This window comes from Acinonyx jubatus, chromosome A3 (assembly GCF_027475565.1).
Source record: "Acinonyx jubatus isolate Ajub_Pintada_27869175 chromosome A3, VMU_Ajub_asm_v1.0, whole genome shotgun sequence".
Lineage (NCBI taxonomy): Eukaryota > Metazoa > Chordata > Mammalia > Carnivora > Felidae > Acinonyx > Acinonyx jubatus.
The window spans coordinates 16,232,963-16,259,756 of NC_069388.1; the positions used below are offsets into that span (position 1 = coordinate 16,232,963).

The window sequence follows — 26,794 nt, forward strand, 5'->3', positions numbered from 1 at the left end:
CCCCTCCCCTGAGCTTCTGTGGAGATCTGAGCCTCTCTGGCTTGAGGAAGAGGGAGTGTGCTCTTGTGTTAATCAGATCCCATTAATTTTTCAAAGTAGACAACAGCCCACTTACTCATCTCCCATCGAGCCTCATCCATAATTGATCCCGCACTGCACTTATCCAAATAGACAGAGGAGATGCCCAGGGCACGTGGGGCTCTGGGAGGGTTTTCTGCTGATGAGCCTATCCTCCGAATTAATGGCTGTAGTGAGAAGCACTCACAGCCATGACCTGTTGTAACTAAAGGGGGCTGACGCCTTTCCTTCGATCAAGAATGACAAGGAAGAGAGAAAGAAACTACTCCCTAAATGCTCTAAAGGACTGTTCTGAGATTACTCCTAGTAATCGAAGCAGTTTGAGGGGATTGGTCTAAGACAGCTTTGAACTCAGGTTCATAAAGACCTCAGCAAGTCTGGACCTCAAGCCCCTTTGATCACGGCCTCTACTTGAGGCCATATACCTCTGCCCCATCTCCCCTCCAGAATAAATGCCAAATGGATCGAAGGTTTAAATATTTTTTAGAAAGAATTATTTACAATGCTTAAAGACAACATAAAGTGAACATTTATCAGATGAGTAAAGATTCTGTGATAAGAAAGAGAAAAGCAGTCCCTGACATTTGGGAGAGCTGGCCCGGCCCTCACAGCTAGGCGCTGGAGTTTTCCTGTCGAACATAAACAATTTCATACAATGTCAACGTCAGACAAGGTCACAGGCAAGACAAAAGCAAGACCACTCTGTAATCATCTCTGAACTGTACTCATTGGCCAGGAAGCCGTAACAAAGTACCACAAACTACGTGGATTAGATAACACGTAAGGTCTGGCAGTTCTGGAGACTGGAAGCCTGTGATCAAGGTGTCTGCAAGACCACACTTTCTCTGAAGGTGCAAGGGAAGGAGAGGTTCCAGGCCTCTCTCCTAACTTCTGGTGGTTCCTGGGCTTATGGCAACAGAACTCCGATTTCCACCTGGTGCTCCCCCTGTAGTGCATCTCTGTCTACATTTCCCTTTTTTGTAAGGACACCAGTCATATTGGTTTAGGGGCCCACGCTACTGGCCATTTCTAAATAAGGTCATATTCTACAGTACTGGGGGTTAGAACTTTAACATATGAACTTGAGGAGTAGACAATTCAACCCATAACCCATGAACTTGGACAAAAACAAGGACATTGTCCAAACCATAAAAATGATCAGACATCCCCTGTATGTTTCTTGGGGCTGCTGTAACAAATTACTACACGTTTAGTGCCTTAAAACAACAGAAATGTATCATCTTACAGTTCTGGAGGACAAAAGTATGAAATCAGTCTCACTGGGCTGAAATCAAGGTATAGTCAGTGCAGTGCCTCCTCCAGAGGCTCTAGGAAAGAATCCATCCCTTGCCTCTTTCAGGTTCTGGTGGCTGTAGGCATTCCTTGGCTTGTGGACACATCCCTCCAGGCTTTAATGTCAGCATCCTCAAATCTCTCAGCTCTATCTTTACACTGTCTTCTCCTGAGAGAGAGAGAGAGACAGACACAGAGAGCAGGTATGTGTGAACTTCTGCCTCTCCTTTTTTTTTTTAAGTTTATTTATTCATTTTTGAGAGAGAGCACACGTACGCACAAGTGGCGGGGGGGAGAATCCCAAGCAGTTCTGCACTGTTGGTGCAGGGCCCAAACTCACAAACCACAAGATCATGACCTGAGCTGAAGTCAGACGCTCAACCAACTGAGCCACCCAGGCGCCCCATGCCTCCCTTTTACATAAACATTTGGGAATATATTTAGGGCTCACCTGAATAACGCAGGATAATCTCCCCATCTCAAGATCCTTAACTTAGTCCCAGCTGAAAAGACAAGTTTTCCACCTAAGGAAATATTCGCAGCCTCCAGGGATTATGATCTGATGACTGTGGCAGCCATTATTCAGACTACTCTACCCCCGGCCCTAGCTAATGAGGGTGACTGCTACTTCTTTGTCAATTATAGCTTTAATCTCACTTCATTCCTAGCACTTTCTAAATCAGATTTATTAGAATATGCAATCACAGACTTGCCTTCACCTCCAGAAAGTGTCCAGTTCAAAGAAAAGCCTTATTTCCTTAAAACCTTCTCAAAACTACTTGATCCAGGTGCAGATCCTGTAAGTCCTTTGTAATACTCCTGATGAGGTGCCTCACAGTTCTCCCATAATGTATGGCTTCTGTGTTGCAAAGAGTCAATAAACCCAACTTTGTTCAACTACAGGTATATCCACGGTGGCATTTAGCTGGAGAAAATAACAGTAGCATAAAAGCCATAGGAAGTATCACAAAGAAGAAAAGGCCTAAGTTTGTCTACATAAGAGTGACATTATCAAAAACTGTCAGAATAAGAATCTCCAGAAACCCTCTTGACCATAAAAGCAATGGGATCACTGGCAAAAATTGTCAGAATCTACTGCTTTAGAATGTTAGAAATTAACCAAAAGTTTGTAGCGATCAGGGATGGGGTGCTTTTTCAAGGAAAACAATGAATCTTGATAAGAACCTAGAGCTTTGTGACATTTTAACTTGCCCTAGTCCCGCCCCCTGCTCTCCAGCCCACAATAACCTTGAGAACTAACGACCCATAATCACTAGCAAATCACTGGGAAAACCGACAGCCCAGCAGCCCAGCTGCCACTGATGGAGTCAGAACAGAGTGGAGCTTTTCAGAGCCCCAATGTCAGAGCGTCATCATCATCACTTGATCTGTCTGGCAGTCCCCTGGAAAACCCCACTTGTAAGGCTCATCCTTAGTTGACCTGGCTCAGAGCTCAGCCAGTGTAAACAGTCTTTTATTTCCTCCCCCAGGAGCTTTTGTCAAAAACAGTAAGTACCAATTATATAACATTTTAGCTGCCTGAAGGAGAAATAAGTTTGGGCAAACAATGAGCTAATAACCAAAAAACTTAAAAGGAAAAGCTGGAAAATGAGAATTCCATAGAAGGTGTGGAAAAGGAGGCCATGCACACACAGAAAGCTGTGCACATGCCTAGGGCTGCGTGCATGATCAGGAAAGGTAGGAGAAGGCAGTAAGCTATCACCGCTGGCTCATCTTGGGGCCTCCTGTGAGCAGGAAGTAGAGACCAAGCCAGTGCTGTAGATGCTAGGCTGCGTGGTGAAAGTGCGCCCCACATACAGAACCCCTTGACAAAGCCTGGGAGACTTTCTGGTTCCAGGGACTTAAGGAAATCTCTATCCAATCAATGGCTGACCACGAGGCTGAGAAGAGACTTCAGTGGCCACAAACAATAAAAAATACAGAGACTTTATAGAGTTAGCACGGTAGAGTCACTAAGCAAATAAATAACAACAGCAGTAACAGAAACAGCAAAACAACAAACCCTGGGAAGGAGGGACAATCTGATTTCCAGAGTTGTCACGTCATGTTATTTAGAATGCCCAATTTCCAACAATAAGACATAAGATACGCAAATAAAAAAGAAAGTATGGCCCATACACACACACTCACAAAAATGCCCATGCAAACAGTCCCTGAGGAAGCACAGGTGTTGGACTTACTAGACAAAATCTTTAAATCAGCTCTTTTAAGTATGTTCAAAGAACCAAAGGAAACCATGTCTAAAGCAGCAAAGAGGGAGATGCCTGGAGTGTTGGCAGCAAGATGGCGGACCAGGAGAGCCCAGCCTCCACACCCCCACAAACACTGACTTCAGGACAGATGACTTCCCAAGTCTCCAGGGGAAGAGATGAACACCCAGATCCATAACATCCAAAGAACCAAGAGTAGGCTGAATATCAGAAAATCTTCTATTAGACATATTAAAATCAAATTGTTCAAAGTCAAAGACAGAATTTTGAAAGCGGCAAGAGAAAAGCTACTCACCACATACAAGGGAGCCCCCGTGAGACTGTGAGAGGATTTCCCAGCAAACCCATGAAGGTCAGGACAGAGGATACACTCAAAGTGCTGAAAGGAAAAAAACAAAACAGAACTGTCAACAAAGAATACCTTACCCGACAAAGCTGTCCTTCAGAAATGGAGAGAAAAAGACTTTCCTAGGCAAACAAAAGCTGAGGGAGTTCATCACAACCAGACCTGTCTTATGAGAAATGCTAGAAGGAGTTCCTCACGTTGAAAGGTAGGGATACCACGTGGAACATGAAAACATATGAAAGTAGAGGACTCTCTGGTGAAGGTAAGCACACGGTAAAATTCAGAATACCCTAATTCTGTAATGGTGGGGCATAAATCACTCCTAATGCCAGCATAAAAGTTAAAAGACTCAGGGCACCTGGGTGGGTCAGTCAATTAAGCAGCCGACTTCTGCTCAGGTCATGATCCCAAGGTCCATGAGTTTGAGACCCGCATCAGGCTCTGTGCTGACAGCTCAGAGCCTGGAGCCTGCTTCAGATTCTGTGTCTCCCTCTCTCTCTGTCCCTCCTCTGCTCACTCTCTGTCTCTCTCTCAAAAATAAATAAACATCAAAAATTTCAAAAAAGTTAAAAGACTCAAGTACTTAAAATAACTATAGCTAAATAACCTGCTCATTGGTACATATCATAAAAGGATGTAAATAGTGACATCGATAACATGGGGCAGAAGGGGTAAAAGTGTGGAGTTTTTGTATGTGATGGAAATTAAGTTATCAGCTTAAAATGAACTGTCATAACTAGAAGATGTTTTATGTGAGCTTCGTGGTAATCACAAAGAAGAAACCTGTAGTAGAAACACAAAAGATATGGAGAAAAGAATCAAAACATAACACTATAAAAAAGTCATCAAGTCACAAAGGAAAACAACCAGAGGAAGTAAGGAATTACAAAACAGGCAGAAAAGAGTTTTTTACATGAAAACAGTCTATGTCTTTACCAACCAACAATTATTTTTAAAGTAAGTGGATTAAATTACCCAGTCAAAAGACAGACTGGATGAACGGGTAGTCAGGGGAGGCCTCTCTGTGGAGGTGGTAGTGAAACAGTCCTAACTGAAGGAAAGGAAGGTGGCAGGCAGGTGTCCTTGGGAAGTGCGTTCCAGGCGGAGAGAAGAGCCACTGCAGAGACCATGGGCAAAGAGCTTGCTGGGGAGGGAGATGAGGCAGAACTAGAGGCCACAGAGTCTGAAGTGCAGGAGAGGGAGGTGGAAGGGTCTCCTAAGACAAAGGGAAGCTTCTGGGGCCTTAATGGGGCGTAAAGGGTGGAGGATTGGTTGGTGGTGCTCTCGTGGACTGGAGGCTAGGGGGTACAGAATTGAGGAGGCCAGATCAGTGAGGAGGGGAGAGACAGAGGTGGCTTCATCTCTGGTGGGAGCTGGGAAAACAGTGAAGTGGGCGTATTGAAGAAATATTTTAGGGCCAGAGCTGATGAGATTTGCTAACACACTGAATGTACACCTCCTAGCACAAATTTCTCTGTTCCTTTTAGAGGCTTCATTCTTCTGTAATCTATTTGTAGAGAGAACAAATGAGGGCATTTTCAGAAAGTCGTCAAGAGTGAGAGATGAAGAGATGAGGTTAAAGCCTCCCCACCCCCAACCTGGACTCTCTCAATTGAAGCACGGCACATCCCCAAAGAGAACCACATGAGAATGTCCATGGCAGCTTTCCCATAATAGCCCCAAACTGGAAACAACCCACACGTGGCTCAATAGTCGAATGGACAAATAGATTGTGTGTATTCCTACTATGGAATACTCAGAAACAGTGAAAAAGCAAAATGGAATGCATCTCAAAAACATTATGTTTTGCAAAAAAAAAAAAAAAGTCAGACAAAGAAGAGAGGATTCTGATGATTCCACTAGTACAAATCTAAGCACTGGCACCCTTCATTTAATTGGTAGTGACAGAAATCCCAACAGTGGTATCCCAAGGTGACAGTGGTTACCTTTGGGGCAGGAGGCAGAGATGGACTGGAAAGGGGCAGGAAGTGACATTCTGGAAAGCTGGAAATGTTCTAGATCTAGATCTGTAAAAAAGTCAGTGGCACCACGGATAAATCAATGAGAGGACATGTGCCCCTGATAGGAAGTCATGAGAAGGGAACTTCCCCCAAATTCCCAACTCCAGTGCAAGCGTGAGCAAATCATCACAGAAACTCAAACTAAGGATCCATCTACAAAACAGCAGTATTCCTCAAAACTGTCAAGCTTGTGAAAAACAAGGAAACCATCAGAGACCAGAGAGACCTGAAGAGACGTGGTATCCTGCATGGGATCCTAGAACAGAAAGAGGGCATTAATGAAGAAGGTGGGTGAAATCCATATGAAATCGGAGCTTTATTCATAGTAGCATACCAACCCTGGTTTCTTAGTTGCAACAACTGTATTGTGATAATGCTGACATTAGGTAAAACTCAGTGTAAAGTATTTAGGAATTCTGTACTATCTTCACAGTTTTTTTCTGATGATAAAATTATTCAAAAGTAAAAAGATTATTTTTAAAAAGTCATTGAGGGGCACCTGGGTGGCTCAGTCAGTCAGGCGTCCGACTGAATATTTAGACTTGTCATTTTACTGTGTAAATTAGCTCTTAATAAAATATCTGGGGGGCGGGGCGGAGACAGAAGCACATAACATGCTCCCTGACCCAGCCAGCTCACTGCCCAGCTGCAGCCTTCGGGAGCCCAGCCAGCAACACTAGTGACAGAACCGGGTCCCGGGAAAGGGCTGCTGACTTGCCCTCCGAAACCTCCTGCCTCTCCCCAGCACAGGGCAGCAACACATCAGCCACAGTGGGCCACATATCATTCTCTCCAAGGGATCTGAACATATTTTCAAAAATCCATTTTCCTTCTTAAATGTTGTTGTTGAAAATTCCAGTCCAGGGATGTGATACGGATCTCAGCATTCAGTGAGAGAGGTGGCCGCTGAGGCCTCTCCATCTCCAGTCACCCTCAGGAGTCTGCCCTGGGCCAGGTGTGGGGCTGCTTGCAGGAGGTGAAAGAAAAACCAACAGCTCCGGTGAGAAGGTGGGTCAGGCCAAGTCTGCCCAAGAGAGCCATTAAAAGCACGGACTCCAAAGCCAGGCTGGGGGTTCGAATCCTAGCTCTACCTACCAGCTGAATGCCTGTGGACATGTTAGTTAACTCCTAAGCACTCCAAACCTACAGGTGAAATAGGAATAACGATTCCTTACAGAGCCCTAAATTTTTTACATATTGATCTTTAAAGTGTAAGGACCCACCACCTCTCTATCTCTATAATCCTGGGGATTACATCCTGTGTTTCCTGACATTGGAGCTCCACTTCAATATCTTCTACCCCGCACTCCCACTAGCTCTCTAAACTAGGAGACCCAATCCTCCAGGATAAGGCCTTTCCTTTCACCCACAAATACCTAGTGAGCCCTCTTCCATTGGGGGGACACGCCAAACAGTGAACCAGGCCAGAATCCGGCCTCTGTTTACAGCTTAGATCTCACCTCTCAGGTCCGCCAGCACACTCTTTCCATATGGAAGGACTTTCTTTTCTTCCCCTACCCCTCACACCTTGTGACTTTTTTTTTTTTTTAGTGTTTGTTTGTTTTGAGAGGCATAGAGAGACAGAGCACAAGTTGCGAAGGGGCAGAGAGAGAAGGAGACACAGAATCTGAAGCAGGCTCCAGGCTCCGAGCTGTCAGCACAGAGCCCAACTCGGGGCTCTAACTCAAAAACCGTGAGATCATGACCTGAGCTAAAGTCAGACGCTTAACCGACTGAGCCACCCAGGCACCCCACAGTGTTTATTTACTTTTGAGGTGGGGGGGGGCGTGGAGAGAGAGACAGACAGACAGACAGACAGACAATGATTGGGGGAGGGGCAGAGAGAGAGAGGGAGACACAGAATCCAAAGCAGGCTCCAGGCTCTGAGTTGTCAGCACAGAGCCCGATGCAGGGCTTGAACCCATGAACCACGAGATCACGACCTGAGCTGAAGTTGGATGCTTAACTGACTGAGCCACCCAGCTGCCCTTCCTTGTGACTAACTTCTAAACATCCTTCAGATCACCCTGAACTGTCACTTCCACCAGGAAGCCCTCACTGACCCCCCCTTGCCCAGCCCACGTCTCTCCTAACTTCTCCACTAGCCAGGGACTCCTTACTTCTGTTATATACACTGCTAAGTCATCTACAGAACCCAGCTCAAAGCCTGGCACCTGCAATCACTGAGCATCTGTTGAATGAATAAGTAAATGAATGAGCGAATGACCTGGGAGAATAAGGAAGGCTTCTTCATGGAGAAGGCGGCATTTCACTGGGTTTTGAAGGATGAGTGGAAGTTAACCAACAGAAGAGTGGGAGGAGGGAAGGTCTAAGGGTGTGCTGAAGGCTTACACTTTCTGGGGCCCAAAGGGGAGGTGTAGGTCCAGGCTAAGATTTTAGGCTAAGATTTTAGGGCTTGATCTTGTAAGCCAGGGGCTGTCAGCCCAACAGAACATTCAAACTGCCTGGGGCCCAACTCTGTAGACTCTAGTCCAGGCAATCTAGATCCCTCAGATTCTGAGGACATCTAAGGTCAGGGACCCCTGCTGGAGCATCAAGTGGAAAGTCAGAAAGATTTCCAACCACAAAGGGACACAGTCCCATCTTCAGATCTAACACTGTATCAGAAGTGAGGCCAGACAGAAGCCAAGAGTGAACAGGATGGCAGAAAGGGGATAAAGTCAATAGACTGGGGTTCCCATTGACTGCAGGACACAAGGGAAACAGTGTGGGTCAGTGATAAGAAAGGTGAGCTGTGATTCCACTACTACTGAAGCAGGTGGAAAATCTGAGAAGTAAGTGTGATCTGTGTATACTTTGTGGCACAACTCATCCCCCCACCCAACACATACACAAAAACACACATGCACACAAGCACATACACACACACTCAGCCCTTCCTTGCTGAAGCCAGTAGTCCATCACAGTAGATTGCATATAGACACGTGCATGCTAAGTCTGGCTAACAGATCTCCAACCTTATAAAAATTTGCTTGCACACAACACTGGCAAGATGAGGCCCGACACAGCACCAATTTCCACTGTATCCGTTTCCACAGAACGAGAAAACAGTGGCTTCTAGAAAGAGCTTCAGGCTCTAATGGTTTTGCCTTTTCTGAGAAGCAACTACTGCTTTCATCCACACTGGGTGGGGGCAGAGGGAGGCGGCACAGACAGACAGTGGCTACGCTCTTGCTCATTATAGCCAAGTCCTGATATAGAAAGAAGAAAAAAAATACAGTTTGCACTATCTTCAAATATCACAGTGTTGTGACTTATAACAGCACCCACTGTATCTTGTTGCATTCCAACGGCCAAAAAGGAAAAAAAAATTGAATTACCATGCTAATGTCTTCTCTTTTGGTGAAATCTGTGATTCAGGTATGTGGATATAAAATACATCATTAGTTGCTTTTAAGCTTGTCTTTAATGATGAAAAAACATTGCAGGGCATGAGGGGGAGACATAACTAAACTCACTCACTGGCAGCACTGGGAGCCTCTTGTAAACCGTAATGTGACAGTGCAGTTTCTTTTTTCCTCTGAGATGACAGTTAATTCCAGACCAGGAAGGCTGTCAAAAATGCTTAGTTCTGCTCCACTTGAGTTAATTACCGGCCCTGGGGCAGGCTGCCCTCCACTCCTCTGCTAATGCGGCTGGGCTCCAGGTAAAAAATCCATTTGCAAGAATGTTTTCCTTGCTCCAGATCTAATTTATTGAATATCAAATATTTATGCCAATGCAATTAAAGTGACAACATTGCTCTCCCTTCTCCCCTGCCCCCTAGTCGCAGACAAGCCCAGGCTTGCTGGCAGAATGCTTTATCCCGTCAACACAGGGTAAAACTTCTGCTTGAGCTTCTAAAGCAAGAGCTTTGAAACCTCTTCAATCCATAAAGTCACTTGGGACTTTACCTTTATCTTCTTTTGTAGGCAGCTACGTGACAGGTTATGGAGCAATGGCTGAGAAGCTGGGGCAGAAGGCAAAGCGAAGAGAGAAAAGCCTGACTGTGGCTTGAATTCTACCCAAATCCTCTGTGGTGCTCTGTGTTCCAGGCACCAGACTGGGCACTATAGTTGAGAGAAATGGAATAGACTCTATCCATATCTCTATCAGTCTCCCAGCTTGACAGAGGAACAGCTTGGGGTATGTATAGAAAAGGTTCCAGAAACAGATCCTTTAGGGTCTTTGGTTTGGGGTCCCCAAGGCTTGAAGACCATCCAAGGCTCCATCCCATCCAACCAGCCTAACTGCAAAAAGTTTCAGGTCCAGCAAAGCATATTCCACCTTTCCCAAGACTCTATTCACCCAGCAAGAAGGCCTCAGATTATCCAGACTCTGGAGCTTTGGGGCATTCCCTGTGGGGACAGTGCCCAGCCCCCAATGTCACATCACCCCCATGAGTCTCTTGCACCACAAAACACATGGTTTGACATCTACCCCAAACAGAGGGGTGGCTGGTAAAGATAAGCCAGAGAACAGTCTAATGTGCAAAGGAAATGCATTTGGCTAAAGGAGGAAGGATTTTTTCTTTTCTTTCCAGAAGTAAGGGAGCTCAGCAAAACTCAGGCCAGCAGGTAATATTGTATCTGTGGGATATCTGACTTTGTGCTGTGCCCCCTGGCTGGGATTTTTTTTTAGGGACCTTGCTGTCTACACCCACCTCTACCTCTCCCTTCCTGCAATGAAACAAAGACCTTTCCTTGGGTCTGAACTGGGTTTTAAAGGAGAAACAGGTATGCACAAGGTAAACCACAAGGCTTAGTAAAGGGAACACAAGACTTTGTGTTCAAAGAACTGAAAATAGATTGATTTTTATTCGAGCCTGAGTTGCAAGGGAGTGAGCCCTGGGACTATAAGCATCAAATGAGGTAATCTAAGCATGGTAGAAAATGTCAAGTCCTAGATAAATATGAATTACTCTCCACATCACAGAGGTATTGGGGAACCAAATGATGTTATATGCACACTTGTGTTACATAAATTGTAGTTGTTATGAGACATTTTGGAAGAAGATGGATTAAGCTTTAACCATGGAGATAAATCAGAAAAAAACATATCTGTTAATATCTTTTGATTCTACCTTCTTATAACTGTTCAACAAACAGAATTTTTGTAAATTTCCTTTCTGTTCTCTTTTTCGGATGAACATACACTACCCAATTTTAATATTCACTACCCAGTTTAATACCCAATATTTTTTACTTCCTGTCAGTTTGACTACCATGCTTTAGTTTTGAGGCTTTGTGATCATTTTGTATGGCCAGACAATTCTTTGTGAGTGTTGGGGGAAGAGGCTTGGTATTGCTATCCTTTTCTTTCTATGTCTTCTGTTACCACCCTATTCAAAGACATGATCATACCACCCCTCAACTACTGCCATAATTTCTTAGCTGTTTACTATGCCTCTAGCTTCCTCTTGTCTCCAAATCATCTTCCCCTTGGCTGCTCAAATATTGATGTCATTTTTCCTTTAAAAGTAACTATAGGGACGCTTGGGTGGTTCAGTCCATTAAGCATCCAACTCTTGATTTTGGCTCAAGTCATGATGTCATGGTTTGTGGGATTGAGCCCCAAGGTGGGCTCTGGGCTGACAGAGCTTGGGATTCTCTCTCTGCCCCTCCCCTACTCTCTCTCCCCCCCACCTCTAATAAATAAACAAACATTTACAAAAATAAAGGTAACTATAGAAGAACTTCTGCTATAGCCATGGTGATAAGACAAGAAAAAAAAGAGGTAAAAACCACTGGGAAAGAAGAAGCAGACTTACCATTATTTACAGACAATTTAATCATATATCGGAAAACAATAACAATAAAAAAACACAGAAAGGGGCACCTGGGTGGCTCTGTCAGTTAAGCATCTGACTCTTGGTTTTCTCTCAGGTCATGATTTCATGGTTTGTGAGATCGAGCCCAGCACTGAGCTCCATGCTGACAGCATGAAGCCTGCTTAAGATTCTCTTTCCCCCTCTATCTTTGCCCCTCCCCCCACTCACATGCACATTCTCTCAAAACAACCATTTTTTTGAAATCACAGAAAATCGATTCAAACTAATGAAAAAGGTCAGTAAACTGGTCAAATACAAAATAAATTTGTATGAAACAATTGTTTTATATACTAACAATAGCCAGTTAGAAACAGAATTTTAAAAATATGGTTCACGATATATATCCATCTTCATGAGAATGTATCACAGAAACTGCCATGCAAAAGTAAATTTTGGATCTTCCGTTCAAATATGCTCCTCCTCCAATGCTCAGCCTCGATAGGGGCTCTTCCATCTACCTGTCTGCACAAGACAGAAACCTAGGATTCGTCCTTGCCCCCTCCCTCTCTCATACCCCAATATATAAATCTGTCACCAAACCCTGACAATCAATATTACCTTCTGTCTGCTTCTCTCCAACCCAACTGCCTTCATCACTTCTCACCTGAAGGATTGTAGTAGCTCCTCACTGTTCTCTTTCGGCTTTCTTGTTCTCTCCAATCTGTTTCCACAAAGCAGATTAAGGATCTTTTGAGATTTGAAGCTAAATCATACCACCCTGATGACAACTCTTCACTAGTTTATAAACCCCATATCTTCACCATGGTTTACATAGCTTGGCTTACCATGGTCCTTGCTAACCCTTCTACCCACTCACTTCTTCATTCCCTGTGCCCAAGGCACACCATCTTCCTTTTGGTTTCTCAAATGCCCCCAATCTCTTTCCCACCTCAGAGCCTTCACTTTCCAAATTCCCTGCTGGGAATAAGGATTAGTGATCTTCCTTCAAGAAGGTTAGGCAGAGACAGGGGACCTTAGTCCTTGTCAGAGATCTTCCTGACTCTTTGGGCCTCAGTTTCTCCACCTACAACATGAGTTGGTTGAACTAGAGGTTCTCTCTGGAATTCTATGAGGTGAAGATTCAGTAAGAGGTAACAGCAGTTGAATTGATGGAGAAGAATGGGAAGTGGGGAGAGGGTAGAGAGGAAGTAGTCCTGGGAAAGACGGCAGAGAAAGGAAAGCTAGAAAATAATAGGCAAGCACTTTCTGTGTATTTAAAATACTAAATGCTGTCACTTTATTTTTATTAGAACAACTCAACATTAAATCTTCACAGGATTTGGGATCATCATAATAATCTTGTCACGAAGAGAGAAAAAGCCAGCCAACTTGTATTTAAATATTAAATGTATGCACTACACTGAAAACTTGATTCCATTCCATGAAAATAATCCACATTATCCAAAGCCAAGAAAAAAAAAAAAAAACCAACAACAACAACAAAAAACAACCTCATTCATCCATGTAAACAATTTCTAGGTAGCCAAAGGAAGGAACATACTGGCTGCTTCTGCTCCTGGCTTCCACGAAACTCATGTTTGCCTACTCAGTGGCAACCTACTCAGCTAAGTGGACTTAGCTGGCACATGTCCTTTTTCATCCTTTGTTTTTTTACCCTTTCTTCTTCCTTCTTCAACCATCTTGTGTCCTTGAGGTGTCCATATGGGACAGGCCAAGGGAATTAGAGACCTCTATTTAAATCCCAGCTCTATTACCTGCAAATTCTATGAATTTAGACCGTTCATTTTAACCTCTCTGAGCCACACTCTGGTCTACCAAATGGGAGTCATGATGCCTCACTTGTGATACTATTAGGATTGACTGAAATATTTGATCAAACACAGGTGCAGTGCTTTTTAAATCATATAGCTCTTCAAAAGTACTAGATTATTTGTTTGTTTGCCTCCCTCCCTGTTTTATGACAGGTTTTCCTCCCCACTTAAATCTAAAATACTTCAGAAGTTAGAATGTCATATTTCTATAGGACATTCTTTCATAATAGGAATACCTATTTCCTTGACATGATATCAATCTATTATTTTTTTTAAGTTTATTTATTTATTTTGAGAGAGATACAGAGTGAGTGGGGGAGGGGCAAAGAAAGAGGGAGTGAGAGAATTCCAAGCAGGCTCTGCACCACCTGTTGTGGAACCTGACATGGGACCCAAAATCACCAACTGTGAGATCATGACCTGAGCCAAGACCAAGAGTCAGATACTTAACCGACTGAGCCATCCAGGCACCCTGTTACCAATCCATTATGTTATCAGATGCCAGAGGTCCTTTTGTATACACTCTGGCCACATGCAAGTCCTAAGTTAATTTGCATTCCCCAAATGTGACTTCAATTATCTTCTAAGTCAACCAGAAACTTAAGATGCACCATCCTTTTAAAATATGTATTTTTTCAAAGGTGTGAGTCTATTTTCTTGAGCATTTGAGGGGCCCTATCAATATCCTTCAATTTTAGCAATTTTTCTTGAATTATTTCTTTAATAATGTCTTCCCTTTCATTGTCTGTTTTCTCATTCTTGAACTCTTATTATTTGGATGTTGGATCTCTTGGTCTGTTTCTCTAATTTTCTTATCTTTGGGTAAGATCTCTTACCTTTCTTATCTATGTATCAGACAAAAAACCCTAAAGGCACAGAAACCATCCTACCTAGAAGGCAGTGGCAAATTAAAAATAACACGCTTCCCTAGTGCACAAACCAAAAAATCCAATCACTTAGACGTTTTTAAGTGTTCTCCTGGTTAACATTTGGGCTAAAGAAGAAAAATCAAAACTGTAAGTAGGCAATTCAAAAACAATGAAAAAGATAAAATCATATAGGAAATCTTATGGGATGAGGCAAAGCTGATTCACAGGCAAATTGATAACCTTAAACACCCTTATGGTTAATCAGAAAAGGATGAAAGTGGGTAAAATAAACATCCATTTAAATAATTTGGTTTTTATAAAAGATTAAAAAAAAACATAGAAAGAAATCTAGAAAATATAGTTAAAGCAAACACTATTGATTAGTAAACTTAACAGAAAAACTGTAAAGTTGATAGAGAAGTTTTAGAGCTGGTTCATGATATAGCCTTGTTTCCACCACTGAAAGAGTCATAAATAAATATTATAAATGAAAAAAGGGAAAACACAGATTTTAAAATTATAAGAGGATTCTATGAATAATTATATGCTAATACTTTCAAAACCTCAGTGAAATGGATTATTTTCTGGGAAAGCATAACATACCAAAATTGCCTCGAGAAAAATTAGACTACCTGAAAAGACTGATAATAAAGGAAAAAAATGTAAAGAAAGTTGTCAAGTACTGCCTTCTAAAATGGCTTCCCGCCTCAGAGGATTTCATGGGTGCAGTACTTCAGCCTTTCACAGAACAAATAATTTCCATGTAACATAAACCCCTTCAGGGCATGAAAAAAGATGTAAATCATATCAGTTCATTTTACAAAGCTAAACTATTGACATAAGGTTTTGGATGAATCTCAAAAACATTATGGTGAATGAAAGAAGCCAGACACAAAGTACAAATTATATGATCCCAATTATATGAAGCTCAAGGCCAGACAATACTAATGTGTGATGACAGAAAGTACAGAAATGGTTGCTAGAGGTGGGGGTGGAGGACTGCCTGGAAGGAACCACAAGGGAACTTTCTGGGGCCATGAGAATGCTCCATATCTTGATCTGGTCGATGGCTACTGGGATATTTATATTTGTCAAAATTCATCAAGTTGTACACTTAAGGTTTGCACATTGTGCTGTGTGTAAATCATACCTTAAAAATGTACTCTTAGGAAAAAAACCTGGTGACCATGACTTAAAAGACAGCCAAAATAAATGAATGAATTAATGAATAAATAATGTAACATAACAGGCTAATCACACTTAATATGTTATATATGCAAAAGTAGTAAACAAAATGTTGGCAAATGTAATCCTGCAATAGATTAGAAGAATAATACATCAAAAAACTGCATGATTGTTTCAATATTATAAGTTTATTACTATACTAATCCAAATAAGAAAAAGCATTTCATAATAATATTGAAATTAGTCTACAAAATTCATTTATTCATGATTTTAATTCCTGATAAGCTCAGGTTAAAAAAAGATAATACCTCAGCATGATTGATAAATAATATCTATCTTAAACTGAAAGCCCAAATCATCCTTAACAGTGAAACTCAAGAGGCCACCTCATTAATGTCAAGAACAAAACAAGGATGGCCATTGTTCCCACTGATATTTACTATTGTTCTAAAGTTTCTAAGCCATGTAAAAGGACCAGAAATAGATATGAATCATAATTATGAGAGAAAGAAACAGAAGTATAATTTTTAGCCCATGATAATATTGTCTTTCTAGAGAACTCAAGAGGGCCAATTGAAAAACAATACTCTGACTGGTTACAAAATAAATACAAAGGCACGGTAGGGATGCTCACTGAAGCATTATGATAAAGAACAACTGGAAACCACCTAAATGTCCAACAGTAGGAAACTGGGTAAGTTTACTGGAAGTAAGCTGGAAGTATACACACACGATAGAATGCTATGTAGCAGTTAAGATGAATTAAGTAGATATAAAAATATTAAGTGGAAAAGAAAATGCAGGATTATATATACAGTGTGATACTTTAATGCTTAAAAACAGACTGAAGCGCCTGGGTGGCTCAGTCCAGTTAAGTGTCTGAGTCCTAATCTCAGGGTTGTGAGTTCAAGACCTGTACTGGGCTCTATGGTAGGTTCTGCACTGGGTGTGAAGCCTACTTAATAAAATAATAAGAAGAAAAAATAAAATAAAACAAAATAAAATAAAATAAAAACAGACTAAACTATACTGTTTGGAAAAATACAAAAAAATAGAAGTAAAAGATACCAACTTCCATACACTGGCCACCTCTGGGAAGAGAGGAAGGGGAATGAGAGTGGGAGGGATACAAAGGGGCTTCCACTACGGTTGTACCTCTTTTTTCAGGAATAAAAAGACCTGGAGAAAGCTCTCCATCTGACCACCAGACCCAGTATGCCAGAAATAATCCCCAGAGAGTTCCCTCGTGGCCCTACCAGTCCTCCACCCTCACTCCTGGCAAACACTTCTGATTTATGCCATCTGAGGTGAGTTTTGCCAGTTACTGAAATTTAAATGCAACCATTGGTTTCCTTTCAGATCTTCCTTGGTCTCCTTCTGAAAAACTGGCCTCCTTTAGGAAGGACACCAAGAGTCCAGAACAGACACTTGACAGACTAAGATTTGAAGGATATGCAACTCAGCGCTTCCGGCCACCATGCAAGTCAGGGGTACAGCCTCTCACAGGAGGCTACTCACCTCAAGGCACGAAGCAGACACCCGGAGGACAGGTACCCCTTGTGACACTTAACAGACTCACCTCTGTCACCGATCAAAATGCCACCAGGAGGACAACCCATGGAGAAAGATTCCAGTCACCACACAGATACATGAGGGTTTCTCAACCTCAGCACTACTGACTTTTGGGGCTAGACAATTCTTTGTTGTGGGGACTGTCCTGGGTGTAACAGGGTGTTTAGCAGCATCCCTGGCTTCTCCCCACTAGACGCCAGTACTGGGTCCCCAGCTGTGACAACTAAAAATATTTCCAGACGTTGCCAAATGTTCCCCAGGGAACAAAATCACTCTTGTTCAGAACCACTGTGACAGAGAGGACAGATTAGGCAGAGGGGTGGAGGGGAGTTTGGGGTTTTTGTTGGTTTGGTTTGTTTTGTTTTACTTGGGAATAAAATCATCCAGATATGTGCATTAGTACATGAAGAAGCAACAAAAGAATACTGAGGACATGAAGGAAAGCCTGCATGGTTAGGGAGCACACCATATTCAAGGGTGAGAAAACATATTATCAATCTATTGATCCTGTCAAACTAATGTGTAAGCTTCAGAGAACTATAATTAAAATTTGGCTAGAAACTTTCTAGAACTTGAAAATGTGAAGTCTAGGGGCGCTTGGGTGGCTCAGTTGGGATGATCATCTGACTCTTGATTTCGGCTCAAGTCACGATCCCAGGGTCATGGGATCAAGCCCCAAGTCGGGCTCCACACTGAGTGGAGCCTCTCCTTCTCTGTCTGCCCTTCCATCATTCATGCATGTGGTCTCTCTCTCTCTCAAAACATTTAAAAAAAAAAAAAAGATTCTCTCTCTCCCTCTGGCCCCTCCCCTGCTCACTTTCTCTGTCTCTTTCTCAAGTTAAGTCTAAAGTTGCAAAGGAAAAAAAGAGGTTGAATAATAAAGAAAATTTTCAAAAAAATAAATAATGGTTCTGATCTACCAGATATTAGGTGAGTTGTAAATTATAAAAATTAAAACAGTGTAGAAAAGTAGACATAGCTGTGAAAAAATTAAAAGCCTGGAAACAGGCCTGAGTCTATGCAGGAATTTAGTATCAATTAAAGTGATGCTTAAATTCATGAGAAATGTAGCAGAATGCCCAATAAATGATGCAAGAACAATTCATTAACCATTTGGGGCAGGAAAAAATTCAAGGCCTGGCATCATACATCAAAATAAATTTCATGAATCAGCAAGTTATTACTTTAATTAAAATATAAAAATCTAGAATAAAATATAGATTAATATTTTTCTGATATTAGAAGAAAGGTTTTCCAAACAAAACAAAGAACTCAAAAAGGAAAGATAATATACTTGACTACATGAATATGCCAACCTTCCCATACATCAGCAAGCACTATAAACAAAATAAAATTCAGAAAAACTGTCACCTAACAAGTTATATTGACTTCTACTAAATACAATATGAAAAGGACAATATGTCATTCCCACTTTTTTCTGAGAGAGAGAGAGAGAGAGAGAGAGAGAGAGAGAGAGAAAGAGAGAGAGAGAATCTTAAACAGGCTCTATGCTCATTATGGAGCCCGACGTGGGGCTCGATCCCACGACCCTGGGAGCATGGCCTGAGCTGCAATCAAGAGTTGGACACCGGGGCACCTGGGTGGCTCAGTTGGTTAAGCATCTGACTTTGGCTCAAGTCATGATCTTGTGCTTTGTGAGTTCAAGCCCTGCGTCAGGCTCTGTGCTGACAGCTCAGAGCCTGGAGCCTACTTAGGATTCTGTGTCTCCTTCTCTCTCTCTGTCCCTCCCCCACTTGTGATCTGTTTCTGTCTCTTAAAAATAAATCAACATTAAAAAAAATTTTTAAAAAGAGTTGGACACCCAATCGACCAGGTGCCCCCACCCCCACTTTTTAAATGGACAAAAGGAGACAACCATGCAATTCACAAGAGATAAAGGAGAAATGGCCAAAAAACATTAAGAAGTTAATCTCACTGGAAATTCACATCATGAAAATTAAAATATTGAGACATCATCTTTCTCCTATTGAATTGGCATGAATTTTTTAAAGTAATAGCCAGCGTTTGGGAATTTCCATATCCTCTAGAGATAGTATTAATTTATGAACATTTCTGAAAAGGAATTTGATAACTATTTTCAAAGGCATTAAAAAGGCTAATATATACCTGAGAGTTACCGTTTATACCTCCAGCCCAGAACTTGCCCTTGAATTCTACAGGCGCATATCCAACAGCCTCCCACCCAACATTGCCCCCAAGGGTCTCTAACTGGTGCCTCAAAAAAACACGTCTAACACCAAGCTTCTGATTCCTACTGCCTTTCTGTGCCTCAAAGCTGTTCCTCCTATTGTCGCCTCCATCTCAGGAAAAGGTAACTCACCCTTACTATTGCTCAGACCCAAAACCTTCCTGTCATCCCTGACATCTGTCTTTTACTGACATCAAATCCTGGGGCATTGCACTTTAAAGTAGTTGCAGAATGCAACTCTTTGTCACCACCCCTATCACCAACACTCTGGTCTGAGCCACCATCATTCCTTACACAGACCACTGCAATAGCCTCTTTCCTTGCTCTGCCTCTGCCTGTGCTGTCTTCCACATTATCCTCATACAGCTGCCAGAAGGATCCTTTTCGTAGCCTGAGTCAAATCAGACCACTCTTCGTTCAAAACCCTCCCCTGGTTCCTTCTCAGAGAAAAGCAAAGCCATGTAAGAGTCTGTAAGACTGTGAAATTGTGGCTTATAAGAAAAATATTCAGTCATTCAGATAACTGTTTCCGTAAAAACCCAAGAAGACGGGGCTGAGAGAGTTTCCAGGCTGGTGAAGATGTGCAGATTGGAGGAGAGAGGCACACTCAGAAGGAGCAGGGAAGCTCTGCTCTCCCCCCATATGCTTCGCCCTGTGTGCCTCTTCCATCTGACTATTCCTGAGTTATATCCCTCTATAGCAAACTGGTGATCTAGTAAGTACAATGTTTATCTGAATTGTGAGTGCTGTAGCAAATTAATCAAACAAGAAGAAGAGATCGTAGTAACTGCTAACTTATTTCCAGTTGACCAGAAGTAAAGGTAACAATGTGCACTTGCAGCTGGCATCTGAAGTCCAAGGAAGAGGTCATGGAAACCTCCATCTACAGCTGGTCAGTCAGAAGGACAGGTAACAGCCTGGGCTTGTGCCTTGTATCTGAAGGGAGGGTAGGACAGTCTTGTAAGACTGAACCCTTAACCTGTGGAATCTGATGGTGTTTCCAAGTAGACAGTGTTAGAATTGAGTTGAATTCTTGAAGACCTTTCTGGTGTCTAAGAATTGTTTATTGGAGGAGTAGGAGAACCCTGCCCCTTCCAAACACATTGGAATTGGTCCAGGAACCCAAAAGAAAGACCATATAGGATCTGGCTACTTTTCTCACCTAAACCTAAGTGAGGCTCCATAATCATAAAACCCAATATTGCAGAATGCCAGCGCCAGAAGGATTAGCTTCTACTTTAGCAAGGGTGTGCTGAAATACAGAAGATACTGCCCTAGTGCCTCTGACAATTTATAACCACTGAGATTCTAGTGGTTGCACTCTCTCGCTCTCCCTCTCTCAAAAAAAAAAAAAAAGTGGGGATGACGTATTGTCCTCTTCATATTGTATTTATTAGAAGAAATCAACACTTCTATTCTACAAAAGAACAAACTGAGGCTTAGAAAGTGAATTCCTGAAGATGTGCAGAATCAGCAATACAACTCTCTCAAGATGTCCCCTTGATCCAGCTCTCCCTGCATCCCATATAGCTTAGAGTCTTAGTGACCAGATATAAGAAGTTATCCATCTGGCAGCTCTGCACTACCCAATCAGAACATACATTTAGAATAAAATGTTCAGAATAAATGTTCAGAATAAATTTAGAATAAATGTTCAGAATAAATGTTTACAAATAAATTTGAGTTATCCAAGCAACAAAAATTCTTTACTTTTTCATATAAATGTATAACATTTGCATGGCCATTTCTATTGAGGGCTACAATTTCTCAAAGCAAAGCATCACTCAGCATGCGAAATACATCAAGATGAAAATTCCAGGGCACCTGGGTGGTTCAGTTGGTTAAGCTTCTGACTCTTGATTTTGGCTCAGATCATGACTCCAGGGTCATGAGATTGAGCCCTGCACTGGGCTCAGCATGGAGCCTGCTTAAGATTCTCTCTCCCCCTCTCTCTCTCCACCTTTCCCCAGCTTGTGCGTGCTCATGCTCTCTTGCTCTCAATAAACAAATTGATTGATTGATTGACTGATTAAAAGATGAAAATTCCAAGATAGATGGAATGATGGATCTCCCAAAGGGCTTTTGTCCATTTCTGTGGAGCCCACATATCTCCTTCCAGCTTATTTCCATGCAGGCAGTCTATTTACCAGCACTCATTTCTTCATGAATTTGTTAATTTGGTTTACATCATCAGCAACTGCTCCGAGACGGGCCCTGTGCTGGGCACTAGCAGAGCTGAGATGGAAGTGCCATGAACACCATGTAGAGTAGGGAAATGAGCCCGAAGGGAGGTGGGGAGGAGGCTGGGCAGGCAAACACTGACCAAAGTAGCAACACCACAGGCTCTAACAGTTTCACTGTCCTGATAGCAGATGAGGACACCAAGGCAAAGACTGAGAGACCTCCTGGGGTTACATGGTGAATAGGTGCAGAGCACAACCATGGTCCAGGAAGCAGATGCTTAAAGCAGAACTCACCCCAATGTCCCTCACCCCATGGTGATCCCCACCCCTGCTGCTCTCATGTCTCCTATAAGCCAAGTCAGGACTGAAGGTCATGTCTCATCCCTGGATAGTGCATCTTTGTTGGTTTTTGACTCCCCTCCATCCAAACATCTTTCCAGTTTGAGAGAAATCTCCCAAGGTGTGACCAACAACACTGCCCAATGCACCTGTGCCCACTCCCTGAGTGGCCAGTCTGCTCCTCTCTTTATGCCAGATCCTGTCACACATCTATGAATCTCAGCTTCCCACTGTCAAGGTGTGTGAGAGGGTCATCCAGGGCATTGCGGGGCCATGTGGGTACCTCCTCTCTCAGAGCTCGAGTACAAGTCCCCCAACGTTGCAAATGCTGCTAGTAAAGACCCAGCAGAAGCCAGCAAACAAAGAGGCGCCTTAATAACATGCCTTGGAAGCAAGTCTTTTTATAACTTCATTCTTCCCTCTCAATGGCCCCAAATGAAGATGAAATACAGAGAGGAGCCCTTGGCAACAGTAAAGGAGAAAACTCATCCTTCCAAGGGCCTTCTCCTTGTGCCTAACTTCTTTCAATAGAAGGCAGATTTGGCCTCCCTGGCACCCACTGTGTTCCCAATTTTCTGGATCATGGGGAACAACAAAACTCACCCTTTGGAGAAACTGTGGACCAATCACAGATGCTCTAGGCTGCAGCTGTCACGATAATTAGCTATTTCTTTCCCTTGAGTTTCTCTACCTCTCCCCTCCCCGTGTTCTAGCCAAAGGTAGGTGGTGTGCAGGGGCCTGTGAAAAAGGGCCATCTGGAGAGTCCATTGGGCGTGGTCACTTAAAGTCAAGAATAGAATCTGCAGTCAGCCTGCCTGGGTTGAGAAACCAGATCCACCACCCATTAGCTGTGTGTCGCAGAGAAAGGGATTTCTCATCTTTGAGCATCAGTGTCCTCATCTGAAAGTGGACATGACAGCAGTGCCTGCCTTGTAGGAGTAAATGAGAGCCGCATGTGAGTCACCTAGCAGAGGGCCACAAGCAATCACCACTCTTGCCAACGAATGTGTGTGCACGAACACGGACGCTTCAAAAGCCCTTCCACACACACCTTATCTGGACACCACGCCAGGCCAGGGTCCCATGCAGCAAGGGCCCCAGGAAGACCTGCATGAGGGCTGAAGTCATGCAGTTGAAGTCTTAGCAGTGCTTGGCATCCAGTAAGTGTACGAGACCGGCTCACCATCAAAGGTGCATTTGAATAAATAACGGAGGCCCAGAGAGACTTTGGGATGGAGCCAAAATCACGTTGGTATGTAGTAGAGTATGGCTTTGACCTAGATTGTCTGGTTTCAAATCTTCCCCTGCAGTATGTTTAGGATCTGGCAAGGTTTTTCTGAGGCAGATCCAGTTCTCAGTCTTGAAATGAAGAATCCAGGGACACAACAGTGCTGATCCACCACTACCTCAGAGCACAGGCTGGGGAGGAAGACTACCTGGGTTCAAACCGGGGCTCTACCACTTTTCAGCCGTGCGTCCTTGGCAAATTACCCAAACTCACAGAGTCTCAGTTTCCCCATCTGTAAAATGAGGATGATATTAAGATCATTAATATCACCCAACAAGGTCGTCATGAGGATTTTTGTTATTGTTATGATCACTACCTTGATCTCAGGCACCAGAGTCAGCCTGCCATATCCCTCTCCCTCAATGCATTGGTACAAGTGCCCTAAGGGTGTGGTCACTTCATGCCTAACTGCTCAGACAAGGCTGCTGCACTGCACAATTCCCAGGGCATCACTCTCATCCTATTCCATCTGAATGGTGCCCTCTGGGCTTGTACAGCACACAACCTATACTCCTGTACATAGCAACCCTGTGCTGAGGGCAAACTGTGGGACCATAGAGGATCTGGATGTTAGTTTTCTAGTTGGAGAGCATGAGCACCATGAAGCTAGCAAAATGTCCTGGTTCTGGGGTCCTCCAGTTTAGAACTAGAATCTAGGCTGCTCCCAAAAGTCTGTGGGCCAACCCCGGCTGCAAGAGGAAGATGGTGAAAAATCGTAGATGCCAACACAGGGACACAGGTTAAGGGGCTGGACTGCTGGGTAGGGAAGTGACTTGGGCAAGTTTCAGCTCCAACTCCAGGTCTCTGCATAAAATGACTCCAGAGTCTGGGTACCTGGGTGGCTCTGTTGGTGAAGTGTTCACGAGTTCGAGCCCCACATTGGGCTCTCTGCTGTCATTGCAGAGCCCACTTGGGATTGTCTGTCCCCCTCTCTCTCTGCCCCTTCCCAGCTTGTGTGTGCATGCTCTCTCTCTCTCTTGAAGAAAAAAAAAAAAACATTAAAAAAATGATTCCAGGGTCAAGGGGAAGAACTTGCATATTCTGGCCAAGGAAGACAAAACATTAGATACCAGTTGCTACTTCATAGCATATACCGTGTCCTGTAGAACAGCAGCCCAGCCTTCAAGTTGGCAGAGCTAAGTCTTCAACAGGCCACTTCCCTTTCCACTAGGCTGGCTGCTTCTGCATCTACACGGTAAAAATAGCAAATCCCATGAGCACCTCACTCCTTACTGTGGCCAGAGGGAATACTGTAGCTATGGCTGCATTTAACAAGTTTGTGTATGGGGATGCTGCCAGGACCTGATGGAAAGGAAATCCAGAGTAAGTGTCTATTCCATTAAGACCAGTTGCTTCCCCTCCAATGCAAATGAGGGCCTATTAACCATTCTGCCACCAGGTCCCCTCAATGAGGTCTGATACCCCATCGAGGGCTGGGATTGGACATCTGCTGCTGAAGCACTGAGCACTGAGCAATGGAGGCAGTCCAGGAAGTCTGGGTGTGGGGTACATGCAGCCTGTTGTGGCCACTTGGCCATGATCTCCCTGAGCAATGGCAGTTTGCCCAGGAAGGAAGAAGGCCCACAGCCATGGGGCAAGTTATCTCACCCACTGGTAAATGGCACATAGTAGATACTTAATAAATATGTTCTGAGTGAATATATTAACCTGACAACTGAGAGGCATGGGATACTTGTCCTGGGCACAAAACTGAAGGGAAGTGCCCAAAATCTCAACAAGTGAGACAAGAAATACTTTGTTGAAATGATTTTTAAAATAAAAATTCGTATAAAATACTCTGTGATAAATCAAATGTCAGAACATTAAATAAAGACAAGATCTGACAGGGCCAAGGTAAGGGAGAGGCAAATGAGGCCAAGTCACGCGAGCACAGGGTCAAACCCTGTCTTTACTTACAGTTCTGACATTCTGATAAGGATATTTCTACCTTCATTTTTCTTTTCCTAAAACACAGAGTCAAAAATATTATCCATATTGACTACTGAGTTTTGGGGGACATCCCCTTAAATTTTGTGCCCAAGGCAACTGTCCTACCTGCCATGCCCCAGTCCCTCCCTGACCCTGAGGGAACTCTCAAAACTTTCCACCAGCTGCGAACAGCATCCTGATGTGCTGCCAGACCGTCAAGAGGCAGGGTCGCTCACACAGCTGTCTGGTCCCACTGCGGGGCCTCCTCTTGCCTGCGGTGCCAGGCACGGCTGGTAGCAGGACAGCACACTCACTGACTGAAACAGGCCACCCAGATGTGAAGAGCCACATTGGGCACGGGTGCCTCTTGCTTCACAGAAGAAATTGCAAGAGGCCCCACACCTGTAGCCCCAGGAGCGTCCCGAAAGTGAATGGCCACAAGGTTTGTTTTTTAATTAACAAACACTATTTTTTAGAGCAGTTGTAGGTTTACAGGAAAAGTGGGCAGAAAGTACACAGGCTCCATAAACCCCCTTCGCTCCTCCACACAGGGCCCCTACTATTAACATGCTGCACGGAGTAGCATATTTATTAAAATTGACAAACCAATACTGATGCATTATTAATGACTAAACTCCATAGTTTAATTAGGGTTCACTCTTTGTGTTGAAGATTCTATGCGTTTTGACGAACACATGATGTCACATACCCACCACTACAGTGTTATACAAAATAGTTTCACTGCCCTGAAAATGCCCCCTTTCCTCCACTCCTCCCAATCCCTGGGAATCACTGATCTTTTCCTGTCTCCATAGTTTGGTCCTTTCCAGGCTGTCATGTAGCTGGAATCACACAATATGTAGCCTTTCCAGACTGACTCCTTTAACTTACCAACATGCCTTAGGTTTCTTCATGTCTTTTTATGGCTTGATAACTCTTTTTTTTAATCACTGAATTAATTGCTGAATAACATTTCATTGAGCAGATATATGTACCACAGGTTGTCTATCTACTCAGCCACTAAAGAGCATTTTGGTTGCTTCTGAGTTTTGGCAATTAAGAATAAAACTGCCATAACCATTTGTGCACAATTTTTATGTGGACATAACTTTTCAAGTCATTGGGTACAATACTAAGGAGCACAACTGGCCCATGAATTTTTGAGGCTCAACAAGAGCCCTAGAATATGGGCCTCTCATCACTCTCCACGGTCAATAACATGACCTTGTCAATGGAGTGGACCAGTAGGGTGCTGTACGGGCCGTGAGGTCACCAGAGCCTCCCACAGTCAAAGGTGGTTTTTCCCTGAAGCAGGACAGCAAAGGCGAATGGCTGCCTCTACAGGAGAAGGCGAATGATGTCTAGTGGTCCAGTTTAACAGGGGCGAGGAGAAAGACAAGTCCCCCCAACCCTGCCCCCAGCCCTGCCCCCATGCTAGACAGAATGTGACAGACAGAACAGAGGGCAGAAAAAGTTTGCCTTTTCCAATTAAGCACAAACATTTTCTTCCCAGGGGTAGCAGGGTCTAGCACTTGCCTTTCTGTTTGTTCTCTCAATAAAAGGCCCTTTTACCTGCAATGATTACCTGCCACAAGGAGACATAATTAACAGAGAGAATGTGTATTTCTAGCCATCAGAAAACTGTTTTC

At 43.3% G+C, this 26,794-nt stretch overlaps 1 long non-coding RNA gene across 3 annotated transcripts in view; it reads right to left on the bottom strand.

Moving 5' to 3' along the window:
- Positions 1-544: 544 nt before the first annotated feature.
- The window catches only part of LOC113602601 (uncharacterized), a 70,502-nt gene continuing 44,252 nt past the window's right edge, over positions 545-26,794 (bottom strand). For 2 of the 3 annotated variants that reach the window (XR_003424087.2, XR_008289087.1), the window contains 2 exons: positions 3,898-3,981; positions 545-1,540 (listed from right to left, as the gene is read on the bottom strand). This is a non-coding gene — a long non-coding RNA (uncharacterized LOC113602601). Of the gene's footprint in view, positions 1,541-3,897; positions 3,982-12,403; positions 12,461-26,794 lie in introns of all 3 variants that reach the window. The other variant, XR_008289088.1, reaches the window with a different exon arrangement.